We start from the raw sequence: 12,994 nt of genomic DNA on the forward strand, positions 1-12,994 counted from the left end.
GAACATAACTCTGACTTATAACTTTTTATGCCTTCAGAGATTCCCATTTTACAAATATAAAACAACTCTTTTAACCCAAACTACATTCTTGAATGTCGATTTTTTTCCCCTCTCATAAACATCTCCTGTGGACAGTTTTGAACTCCTGTCTGATTATTTCTTGAGATAAGTTCTTAGAAGAGAGATTAGTAGATTACAGGCTATTCATTGTAAAGGATTTATGACATGTACTGCCAAAGTGCTCTTCTGAAATCTTATACCAACAAATACTCTCATTATCAGTGACTCCTTTTCCCAGTCCATTGCTAACTTAGGGCATTAACATTCTTTGAAATCTTTGTCAATTATTGGGTGAAAAAGGTGGCTTATTGAGGTTAAAACTTACTTTTCTTTGTTTACATTTTTTATATCTGTATTCAAGTCAAGTCAATATCAAACCGTTAAAGATGCTTGTTGCAACAAGAAAAATGCAACCTGGTGCTGCTTCTTTCTCCGCAGTGCCTTGTGCAGTGGTAGATTTTGTTCAACAGGCTCCAACCAAGAGTCTTAGGACCCACACATCTGGACAGTCACACAGCAAGGCACAGAGGGGACTGAGAAATCTGAGCCCGAGTGTCCCAACATTTTGCTTCTTACACTGATATCACGGTCTTTCACAAGACAGCAGAATGGTGTCTTAAGTCTGAGGAAATACAGCTCTTTCAAACAGAGTTCACCTAATGATGAAAGACCTTCGCTATTGAATGTGTTGGAAAGAAAAAAAAAAAGCCTGCAGAAAGCAGAGAAATGAGAATGGGAAATTGCCAACTTCACAACTTTATGAAAAGCAATTCCAATAGCAAGAAGCCCTTTGCTTTCCGGGCCAAAGATCAATCAAGAGACTACTCTTCATTCATCCCCTCTAACAATTTAATAGGAGACTTTATAACTCAGATAATTAAACGGTTTCTTTTTAAGTGCCTGGAGTTTGGGTAAGTGGTTCATTCTTGCTACCTGTTATTGATGAAAAGCCTTGTGAGCTTTGGTTTTCCCATTGTTATGCACCTGGGCTTGCCTAGGCCAGTAACACAATGGGTTGAAGGTGTTCAGGGTTTTAGAGGATTACAAATGATAGCCTATCGTGGCTACAAAATCATAAAGTGGCATTTTATCCCACAATGAAGTGCTTGGTTATTCCCTGTAAAAAACAGAAATTGTCATATTGAATATAGTCATCTTTTCTTTAAAAAGGAAGAAAAGACCTACTTCCAATTCAAGCAGGATATTGAGTACTGCAAAGGAACGAATGCTTTCTGAAGTTAATTTCTTGTACAGGGCAAGGGACTGTGGGCAAAATGCTGATGAAGTTCAGAAACAAACCTAGTGAAGGGTAGAAGTCTGGAGAAGTATTCAAACCATAACAAAGCACTTAGAACAAAAGTGCGCTTCAGCCCCCCATGTTCCATGGAGTTGTGGACAGCCAAGCCCAGCACTCTCCTCCCCAGCCCAGCACCGGCCTCAGTGAGTGCCCTCACATCCAGCCCTCCAACAACCCAGCAGGGGCAGCCCTTCGGGAGAAAGGACAGGACCTGTGTCGTACAGCCAGGAGGGACCTCAGAATGTGCCGAGTGCAAATTCCTCGTAGGTTAATAGCCAGCCCAGAGGAGGTCCACAGGACACTGGGCCTAAGATGCCCTCCCTCCACCCATGCCAGGTGCCACTCAGGCCCCTCCCCTATCAGCTGCCCCCCTGTAGGAGAGGGAAAAGTTCTCCATACATGCTAACATATCTTTACAGATGAAATATACTATGTCTGGGATTCCCAAGGATGTGGAGACCGTGGTAGGGACACAGATGAAACCAAGCTGGTTATGAGTTGGTCATCATTTAAGTTGATAATGGATACATGGAGATTATTATACTATCCTTCTTTCACCTGTGTCTTAAAATTTTCATAAGAAAATACTTTTTTACATTTTTCAATGTGTGTTTATTTTTGAGAGAGAGAGAGGGAGAGAGAGAGAGACAGAGAGAGACAGAGTGTAAGTGGGGGAGGGGCAGAGAGGGAAACAAAATCTGAAGCAGGCTCTAAGCTCTGAGCTCTCAGCACAGAGCCTGATGCAGGGCTTGAACCCATGAACCAGAAGATCATGACCTGAGCTGAAGTTGGATGTTTAATGAACTGAGCCACCCAGGTGCCCCAAGAAAATACTTTTTTAAATATCATGAGATACACAGAAAGGATGAAAGAAAGAAAGAAAACAAAAAAAGGAAGAAGGGAAGAACGAACAAATGAATGAACAAACGGAAGGAAGAAAAGAAAGAAAGGAAAGAAAAGAAAAGAAAAAGAAAAAGAAAAGAAAGGAAAAGAAAAGAAAGGAAATCCTCTCTAAAACTCAGGGTGTGAGGAGGTAGGAGTTTCCGGCAGAGCACTGGTCGTGTCCTGCTCATGGCTTTTAGTCAATAACTATGGATGACAGTGAGAATAATCAGAAAAATGACATGTGGAAAAAAAAGTGGTACGAAGAAACTCAGTAGATATGAAGGGAGCCCAGGAATCTGTCCTCTAACGAGTACTTCAGCTGATCCACAAGCAGGCGGCCTAAGGACCAGAGTGTGAGGGAACCTTCACTCATGACTTACTCGGCATGGCCTGATTTCTGGCTTCCAATTGGGCTAATTCCCTTATTCAGGCAAGGCCACTCTCACAGTAGGATGCGGGTGATTAACTCAATTTAACTCAGCAGCCCACAGGATCTGGAAAATGTGATGATAGGTGAGTACTTCCTAAATGCTGCACACATAATCATTCCCCCAAAATTTACTGACAGACAGCCTTCTGTAGTTCTTACAAATCCTTACATATCAGACTCAAGAAGAACCACTGGCGAGCAACCATTTAATTGGGAGATTTAGAAAAACTGTTAATTATTAAAGAAAACAATAGGAAAATACTGAAAGTTCTTAGTACTCATGAAGGTATTGGATTCAAAGAATTTTTTAAACCTTATCATTTGGGGTGCCATGGTGGCTCAGGGAGTGAAGCGTCTAACTCTTGACTTTGGCTCAGGTCATGATCTCATGGTTCATGGGACTGAGTCTCACATCAGGCTCTGTCTGCCAGTGCAGAGGCTGCTTGAGATTTTCCCTCTCTCTCTCCTCTCTCTGCCCCTCTCCTATGCACTTTCTCTCTCTCTGTCTCTAGAAAAATAAACATTAAAAAATAAAATAAAGCTTATCATTTATTACAACAAAATATTAATATGCTAACATTCCTTTGGCAGGTCTAGGGACCCAGGTCAGGTTCTGGGAAAGAGAGAAACCAATAGTATTCCCCTCTCATTTGCTTGATTCTGTATAAGTTTGAAGGAAGTCATGAAAATAGTTAACTACAGATAGAGTGACCATATTATTTTCTGTCTAAATGGGATAATTTTGAGAGGGAAAGTAATCACCATTAATATTTATACCAACACAGTTGGTACAGCTTGGGACTGTCCTAGACAAACCAGTCTGTGTGGTCACCCCACCTAAAATGGGTGGGGACAGGGCATGGAGAACAGAGTAGAGACTTCACAAAGTACTCCTTGCTATATTGCTTTGACTTTGGACTCATGCTTATATATTACTTACTGGAAACAATGAGAAATACAATTTAGAAAATATTTGTGAATACCAGAGTCATTGTAAAATTGACTACTGGATTTTAATGGTCTGCATGGTGGAGAAGCATTTAATGATATATCAACTCCCTATTGGCAGTGTTTGAAGACAAGATTGGAGCATGCATGAACACACCTACATTCTCATGGGTGAATTTTCCAAAGAGCGGAAGATAGTCAACTTTCATTTATTCAGCCATCCATTCAGTCATTCCTTCAGCTTTCCACAAATATTAACTGAGTACCTCCTCATGGAGTTTTGGGTCTAGGGGAGACAACAGATAGTACACAGGACATAAGAACAGCGTAACAAAGTGTGGCGGCCAGGAAAACAGCAATGCTGTGGGCACATGAACTTCCCTGAGGACATCACTGAGCAGCTGAATACGTGAAAGAATGAATGGATGACATAACATAAAATGACCTCTTCTGGGGCACTTGGGTGGTTCAGTTGGTTGAGCGTCCAACTGCAGTTCAGGTCATGGTCTCACAGTTTGTGAGTTCGAGCCCCGCATCAGGCTCTGTGCTAACAAACACCAGAGCCTGGAACCTGCTTCAGATTCTGTGTCTCCCTCTCTCTCTGCCCCTCCCCTGCTCATGCTCTGCCTCTCTCTGTCTCTCAAAAATAAATAAATGTTAGAAAAAAATTTTTTAATGACCTCTTCTATCTCTTCCAAATCTGCAATTTGCTTGTTGTATGACACATGGAGCTACTAATATTTTGGAAGAACAAAAATGAACAAACTCAAATTATTCTGTCTGGTTGACTAGAGAGTTTGGTGATACAGAATAGTCCAGAGTTCTGGGTACCAGAACTGGCTTGCTGTGAGACTTTAAAGAAGGTAATGAGACTGCCTAAACTTTAGAAAATACACAGTCATGGTGTTTGGCAAATTGCTATCTGTGATACTTCTAGATCCATAATTCTCTGTCCAACTTGCAGATTTTTATCTCTATATTTTGCTCTACTTCAATAGCAGGCATTTAATTTTCCCCTCTCAGGACCTTTGCACATGCTGTTCCTTCTGCTTGGAATGGCCTTTCTCCTCACATGGCCAACTCTTCCCCATCTGTTAGGTCTCAATTTCCCCTTTTCAAAGAGGCCTTCCCTGCTCTCTCTATCACAGTTAAGTGCCCTTGTGATTTTGTTTCCTTCACAGTTCGTATCATGCTGTGATAAGAAAGTAAGTTTTGTAAAGCAGGAATGGTGTCTGTCTGGCATACCTGAGGTCTAACACCTGGGAAGTAGTAGGTTCTCAGGAGATATGTTGAATGAATTGTTAAAAACAAAAAAGTAATAATAAAAACAAGAAAAAAAGTCCTTTCATTTGGTCATATTCTAATTCCTTGAGTAAAGTGGGAGGTGGCATAGACCACCTCATGAGCTTGCCATTTCCAGCCTAAATGCTGTGTCTTGTCCAGACTCACTTGACACAGCCAGCCCGCCCCACACCACACAGGTTTTGGAGGCTAGGGGGTTGCCTGCATTAGTGTCTTAAGTGATTGCCAACTGTGGTGCAGGTTCTTGGAGGCAGTTAGTGCTGTTTCCAAATCTGGATATTTATGAGACGCAGCTCCCACAGGACACTAGCTTTTCCGTCTGCATATAATTTTTGCAAAACCGTTAATTATTTATAGCAGTTTACACAATGGCCATGTAATTCAGCTGGGACAAAAGTAGCAGAGTTGACGAGAAGCCTGCCAATTATGTATTATTTTGGGCCCTTCAGCATAAGTCTGTTCTCGAAGACAGACCAAAAATTATCTCCCCCCGGGCCTCTTCCTTTCCATGATATATATATTTTTCCCATTTCTGCTTTTACATGGAACTTAAGAGTCTACACAGCTAGCTTAATTTAGTAGTTACCACCGAGGGCCTGTCACTGTCCTCAACCACTGACTCATCTCTCCATTCATTTTATCAATGACATCACCCCAGGCTAGAAACAAATGCCAAGGAAAGCCAGTGAGGGGTATGTCCATACAAAGGTTTTCCCTTTGGGCTCTGAAAATGAATGGTTGTTTTGAAAGTGTTTTCATGGTCCCCAATGATTCCAACGTGTTCCCCCCTTGCCCTCCATGGAGGTCTAGATCTCTGAGAATACTACAGATGATGGAACATGGGAGGGAAGAGGGCTTGCGTTCTAGAATCTAGACTGATTGTGAGGGCACAGCCAGTCTTCTTTCCTAATGTATTGGGCATAGTTTGTGAAAGAAAAGGAAGGGTCAGGAATGGCTCCAAGAAGTGGCGCCTGAGCAAGGGCAAGGTGAGGTTCCTGTCAACTAAAATAAGAAAAAGTGGGATTTGAGGGGGAAGATCAAGAGCTCAGCTTGAAGCAAGTTTGGGATGCTTATTAGACCCCCCAGTGGAGAAGCCAGAGTGCCTGCCCACAGACAGCCCCCCCTTTGTCGGTGCATTACTGCCATCAACGGTTTCCTCACTCCTTTCCTAAAGAACCGTGGTGTTTGCCTCCCCTTCTCCCACTTATTCTTGCCTCCAGGAGTTCATTGGCATTTTTCCTCTTTCCTCTTTCTCACTTCTTCCTGTCTGAATTCAAGCCACCTTTCAGTTTCCATTTTTCATTCCACAAACATTTACTCTGAGCCACACGGTGCGTAGGCTGAAGCCGGATGGGGTCCCTACACCTCATGGGAACCTTTCCCTTTACCCGCACTGCCGCCTCTGATCTCAGCCACACACTGAGCCGCTGCTGCCCGGAGCCCTCCTTCTGACCTCCAGTCAGAGACAGCGTGGCGTGTCACTTAACAGTTTGGGGTGAATATCCTTCAGTCTGCATCAAGTGCATGGTGCACGCTCAGTGACTGCTGTGTGCTTATATTCACAAGTCTGGCTGACTTCTTTGGTGTACAGAGCCTCTCCCTCTGGTGCACCTCCAGACCCAGCCCAAGCTCCCCCTACTTAGGGGTCTCCCTGGAACTAGAAAGAGGAGAAGAAAGAGAAGAGGGAAGGGAGGGTCTAAGTTGTCAATATTGGACTCTTGATTTTCATCTAATGGGCTACCAGCCCTTGACTCTTCTCCAGCACACAGCTCTACCCACCGAGCCAAGTGAATTAGCGCTTCTATGAGAAGGAGGCTTCGTGCTGTCACACAAACAGCATGGGCTTGGCTCTCAGCGGACTTGGGCTTGAATTCTGGCTCTGCTACCTGTTAGCCAGAGACATTAAACAAGCCACTTAGCTTCTAACACCCTCCTCTTACTCAATTCTGAAATAACACACTTTCAAGGTTTTTGTGAGAATTAATATACATATAAAGTAGATTGTACAGTGCCAGACATATAGAACTGCCCAGAAAATAAATGCCATCTTCCACGAAAGAGCCCACCGGGACCGTGTCTGATTCCTGTGCTGGACCATGCCAATCGTGGCAGGGTCAGTTCTTTGCCTGCTGGCTTTGGCCAGTTCCAGAGGGCAATATATTACCTAACAACTCTCCGAAGTGAGTCCAACTTGAGGAACATGCTCCACAAGGGTGGACAGTTGATGTGTCCCCAGGAGAATTAGGGATGAGAGAGGGAGAGTGCTTATGGAGAAATTACAAAGGAGTTATGGGGATTCCACATAAACATTCATTTTCTTTTCTTGGATCTCGACAACTTCCCTCACTACTAGTTTTTTTTTTTTAATGTTTTCTTAATGTTCATTTTTGAGAGGGGGGTGCTGAGAAAGAGGGAGACAGAGTCTGAGTCAGGCTCCAGGCTCTGAGCCATCAGCACAGGGCTTGACATGGGGCTCTAACCCATGAACCATGAGACCATGACCTGAGCTGAAGTCAGATGCTTAACCAACTGAGCCACCCAGGAACCCTTCATCACTCCTAGTTTGATATGACTTGATCCCAATAATTTTAGGAGCATAGACAGTGACAGGAATTTTAGCCTTCCTCTACTGCTCTAAGAGCCCCGAGTGTGATTGGACATCGGTGAAGCGTTGCTAGAAGGAGCAGCCGCCAAGCTCCTGGAACAGCAAAGTGAGTCACAAGGCTCAATCTACACAGGCCAAATCAAGTAGAAGACTCTCTCCTCAACTCAGTCAAGAATATCTGAATAGCTGAGAAAGAAGGAAGGGATTGTGGACTTAAATTATAGGGAAACAATTCTCTGCAACTTCTTCAGTGCACTCTCAAAGGCATGATTCCATTTAATCCTTATCCCTCTCTGGAATGTAAAGTCCCCAGGTCACAGATGAGGACATTGCTCAGAGCAATGACAAGGATGGAGTCATGCTCAGAATCCAGGTCTTCTGATCCCAAAACCACTATTCTTTCCCGTCCTCTATCCTGCTAGATAAAGGTCTCAATTCCCGTCTTCCTGCACAATGAGCACACCTGACAATCAACTCACTGATGAAATTCCACATTTTACGCCCAGCTTGACTTTTTAATAGGATGACATGCTACATTTTTTAAGTTCCCATTTTCCTACGATTTGTCAGAACTTGAAGTTTGGTCATGGAAGAATCTATGTGAGGGCTATGACTTTCCTTTGAGTTGTCCAATATGCAGTCACCAAATCTGGGTAAATACAACTGCTTTCCTCAAATAAGCAGGAGCCAATCAGAACCTCATCTCTTTCCCCTTTCTTTCATTTTGTGTTTTTTAGGTACAAGGGTGAAAAGTCTCCAGCTTTGCAGAACTGCTAACAGATAAATATTTAATAGAAAAGAGCACTGGGCTGAAAGTCAGGGCAACATTCTGCCTGGTCAGTAGCCCTCACCTTTGTCCCTGCACCATTCCCTTCAAACCCCCCAAATCTGCAGGCTCACCTCAGTCTGACCTCTAGGGCCAGTCCTGTCCATAGCCCAGTGGGTTTAGCCCAACAGTGACATCTTTTTCTGGCCCCTGCCTTGAATGCTCTTGCTTTACTCTCTAAAATGGACCCCATAGTTCACCTGATCATTGGGTTCCTGACCTATTTCTTAAAATTGAATATCCATGTTTATCTCTTGCCAACCACTTCTGTCTCTGTGGGGCAGAGTTTCTGAGTTTCTAGTGCCAGAGGCCATCCCAGAGATGGACACCTGTTCCTGAAAATGGTCCAGTGCCTGGGACCTGCTCCCTGCCACCAGGGCACCAAGCACCACTTGCCTGCAGGATCTCTCAACATCATTTCCTCCCAGCTTGTCCTTGGTTTCCAACAGCTGTTGGTTACACTACCTCTTTCTGTAGCCACAACCTTCAGAGACCTCACTGTTGCCCAGACTGTACCTGCTCTTAGCAAAGGTCTCTCAGTGTGTTGTCTAGGTCTCCATCTCACTTAGGTAGGTACACTTAGTCCCAGGCTCTGATCTTCATGGTCTGTCCCATCTGACTGGTAACCAGGTCATTCAAGCCACATCCAAGACAGAGGGGTGCAGAGATGTGGTTCTAGTCTTGGCCCTTCTACTAATTAGCTGAGTGGCCCCAGACAAGTCAAGTGACCTCCCTGAGCCGCCTCTTTTAACCTCAGAATGGTGAGGATTAAAGGTGCTAAATGTATAGGGTAGGGGAGATCTGGAACTTTGCTAGATCACCTGCAATTTGAGGACTGTGTAAGTACCACATTTATACAATTAGTTTATACAATGAATAAGATGGAAGGCCATTGTCCTTAATATACAGACTCACATACCAGTGATGGTTAACTTTGTATGTCAACTTGACTAGGCTCAGGCACACTCAGAAGGCAGGTTTCTGGGTATGTTTACAAGTGTGATTCCAGAAGATGTTAGCATTTGAGTAGGTAGACTCAGTAAAGAAGATTGCCGTCAGTAATGGGCACCATCCAGCCTGCTGGGAGCTCTAATAGAACAAAAAGGTGGAGGAAGGGCAGATAGGTGCGCTCGCACACGCACTCTCTCCCTCTCTCTCCCTCCTTCCCCCCCTCTCTCTTTCTCCCTCTCTTGTTGAGCTGGGGACATCCATCTTCTCCTGCTCTCAAACACTGGTGTTCTTGGTTCTTGGGCCTTTGGACTCAGACCAAGATTTATTCAAGCGGCCCCCAATTCTCAGGCCAACTTTTCAGCCTCCATAACCACAAAAGCCAATTTCTAAAACAAATCGGTCTCTGTCTCTCTCTGTGTCTCTATTTCTGTCTATCTCTGATAGTATTCTATATATGCTTGTCATTCTGGTGTGTCTAGAACCAAGCAAAGAAGCTTGGTTGCCAAAAGCTGCCAGCCAAGACAACCTCAAGGGAGCCTGAGGCCAAAGAGAAGGGATACAGCTGTGTGGAGTGGGTTCTCATTACTCTCTGCCCCTGACCAGGTCTTGCCTAAGACTCATTTTCAACAAGACACTCCATGCAGCCCAAATCAACTGAGCACAAGATAAAACATATTGCTCTCTTTCCCTGGAGCAAATCCCACTGTGTATAACCATTGCCCAAGATATAATAGCTCACATCAAGTTCCATGCACACTAGAAACACTGTGGAAGACAGGGGCTGGCACCGAAGGACAAGGGACTGCATGGCAGTGGCCTGGAGAGAAGAGAAGAGGTACTCTTGCCTTTTGTTCAGCTCTCTCCCCAACGTTTTGTGCTTGTAAGAGCTCCGAGCCTTTTAAGGCTTGACTGACATGCTCCTCTGTTGCTTGCATAGTCACATGCTGTTCTGGATGACAAGGACAAATCCCCTACCCAACTGTGGCTTAACCAAACTCTACCCTGGGCACATTTCAGAGCAAGGAGAGGCGATTCCTCTCGAATGCAACTAAATGACCTATTCTGGACATCCCCAAAATAAACTCTTTTGAACTGATTTCACCCCTTATACCTGGATAATTCTATAGATTTTATAGACCATAAGGAGACATAATTTCCTATCTATAAAAACTAACAAGGTATGTTTGTTTATAAGTATGTATTTCGGTTTCTTTAACCAGCTATCCTCTTTGTTATTTGTTCTCTGAATCCAAAAAGCTGAGTTTATTTTTCAAAATAAACAATGAAAACAACATACTCCTGCCCATGCCCACCAGGGAGCCTGTGGAGGGCCCAGTGGATGGCAGTGCTGGCAGGGTGGGGAGGGTTTCCTGCCTGCTTGCTCACATTACGTCCTGCCTTAGATGGCGTGTGCCAGAAAGAAAACATTCCCATCATTCACAACAATCTCCTAAGGTAGTTTAGACAAGTGTTATTTTGCAAATGAGGAAATTAGAGCCCAGGGAGGTTAAAGGGCCTGACTTTTTCTGCTGTTCTCAGTGGGACCCGTAGCTATGACAGCTCTGCTCTGATATGGCTCGTGACTGACTTTTCCCTCCTTACCATCTCTAGAGACACATTTCTGTGCACGGAACATCAATGCACACAAGGGAAACTTCTCCATCCCCAGCGGGTCCCAAATGAAACTGCACTCCTAACTAAGTGATTCTCTAAGGAAACAGATACAGAGCCACAGTCACAGATAATGCAGGAGGGACACAGGGATAGTGTTGGAAGAGGTCATGAGAGAATGTGACCACTGGTTGACGGACGAGCTGAACCCAGGCAATCAGAGGCCCCTCCCTCCCTCCCCTGGCATGTTCTGCTTGCCTTCCTCATACCAGAAACTTCCCCAAGAACACAGCCTCCACGTGGTCCTGAAACCATCTGGATGGTATTGATGACGGAACCCAGTGAAGGCCTCTCTATAAACTTGTAAGATCTGGTAGCCAGGTATGGGGATCTACTCTTCCCTTGGCCGCCCCAGAGAGGCCATGGAAATAGGCTCCCTTGCTTCTTAAATCTACCACCTGCCAGTCAGGAATGTTCCACCCTTTTCTTTGGTCTTTCCTTTCCCTACATGTATAGGGTTAGTTTGCGAAGAGGCACAAGTTGCAAGTTCATTTGGATGCCAAGAGAGATCACTCTGGAAGTTCCCTTGAGTGCCACTCCATGCCAAGCCACATGAGCAAATTAATGAATCTTTCTACATCTCTGGGGCCCCGGTCAGTAAGATAGGCAAAAGAACACTCACCTCAGAGAGTCATCACGAGGGGGAGTTGAGACCATTGTTTTGTAAACACTGGACTTCTATAACAATGTCACCATTCTTATCATTAGGTAGTTGGAGTGTGGAATATAGAAATAACAGATGGTTTCTGCTTCCTCTTCAAGAGATTGCAATCAAAGAGGGGCAGGCACTATGTTCACAAGATAGTGAACAACTGCATTCCTGAAGAACTACATCATTCAAAACTCACGTAATTCAAGTATAGTTTCTTTATAATCACAAAATGGGCCAGGAGATAGGTTCCCGGACTGTACACACAGAATAATTTTGCTTTAATGATGCTCTTTTATTTTTATTTTTTTAAATGTTTACTTATTTTTGAGACACAGAGAGGCAGAGCACCAGTGGGGAAGGGGCGGAGAGAGAGGGAGATACAGAATCCAAAGCAGGCTCCAGGCTCTGAGCTGTCAGCACAGAACCTGATGCGGGGCTTGAACCCACAAACCGTGAGATCATGACCTGAGCCAAAGTCAGACGCTTAACCGACTGAGCCACCCAGGCACCCCAAAGATGTTCTTTTAAAAAGCCCTAGCAATATCCCTTTTATTTTGTGGTCTTTCCCTAAAATTAACAGCACTGAGGGCCCCAGCCACTGCCAGGCCCTCTTTATCTATTGTGTCTGACTTCATTTCATAGTAACTCACAGCTCATTTTCAGCACTGCTACTTTCTAAAATTTAGATGGTGCTATCACAGGCTAGAAAAGATATCAAACTCTGTACACAATGCATGTTAAAATAACAGCACTGGTGTCAACAAAATCACTCACAAATCCTCTGCCCAAGATTCACACGATGGTTCCCCCTGACAGAAACCAAGATGCTAATTAAGTGGCCACTAGACAAAGGACTAAACATGGTTTAAATTTCACTAAGTCAGTGCTCTGGCTCCGTTACGCTGTTCTGGACAAACCATACAAATTTGGAGGAACTTTGCACTATTTTAAATGTTGCTGTTCAGTGGTATTTTATTACTATCTTACATTGCATTATTTAAAATTTACATAATTCAAGTATACACGAAATGGGAGTGCATAGTTCAAATAAGGGCAACTTAGAGCAAGTAACATTCAAGGGGCCTCTAAGCCCTGAGCATAAAGGTAGGAACGACTTGACGCCAAGAGGGGCCATCCCCCTAACTGGGGGATACTTTTTGAAGAATGAACATTTTGAATACACCGAATAAAAATACATTTTGAACATGGCTGAATAGAAAATAATTTGGAATGTGTTGAATAGAAGACATAGTCTAATTACTATAATATGCCAATTCTTTTTGTACCACCGGAAATTGCTGCTCAGTTTCAGAATCAATAGTTGTTCTTGCGAAGGCTGCACTTTTGAAGGAAGCTGGGATCCTTCC

At 44.0% G+C, this 12,994-nt stretch overlaps 1 long non-coding RNA gene across 1 annotated transcript; it reads left to right on the forward strand.

Annotated features, from left to right (window-relative positions):
* Window positions 1–5,854: 5,854 nt before the first annotated feature.
* Window positions 5,855–10,387, forward strand: LOC115276297. The gene is made up of 4 exons (XR_003901996.1): window positions 5,855–5,908; window positions 8,265–8,363; window positions 9,908–10,139; window positions 10,242–10,387. It is a non-coding gene; the product is annotated as an uncharacterized LOC115276297 (long non-coding RNA).
* The last annotated feature ends 2,607 nt before the right edge of the window (window positions 10,388–12,994 follow it).

Source organism: Suricata suricatta, chromosome 1 (genome assembly GCF_006229205.1).
Source record: "Suricata suricatta isolate VVHF042 chromosome 1, meerkat_22Aug2017_6uvM2_HiC, whole genome shotgun sequence".
In the NCBI taxonomy this organism is placed as follows: domain Eukaryota; kingdom Metazoa; phylum Chordata; class Mammalia; order Carnivora; family Herpestidae; genus Suricata; species Suricata suricatta.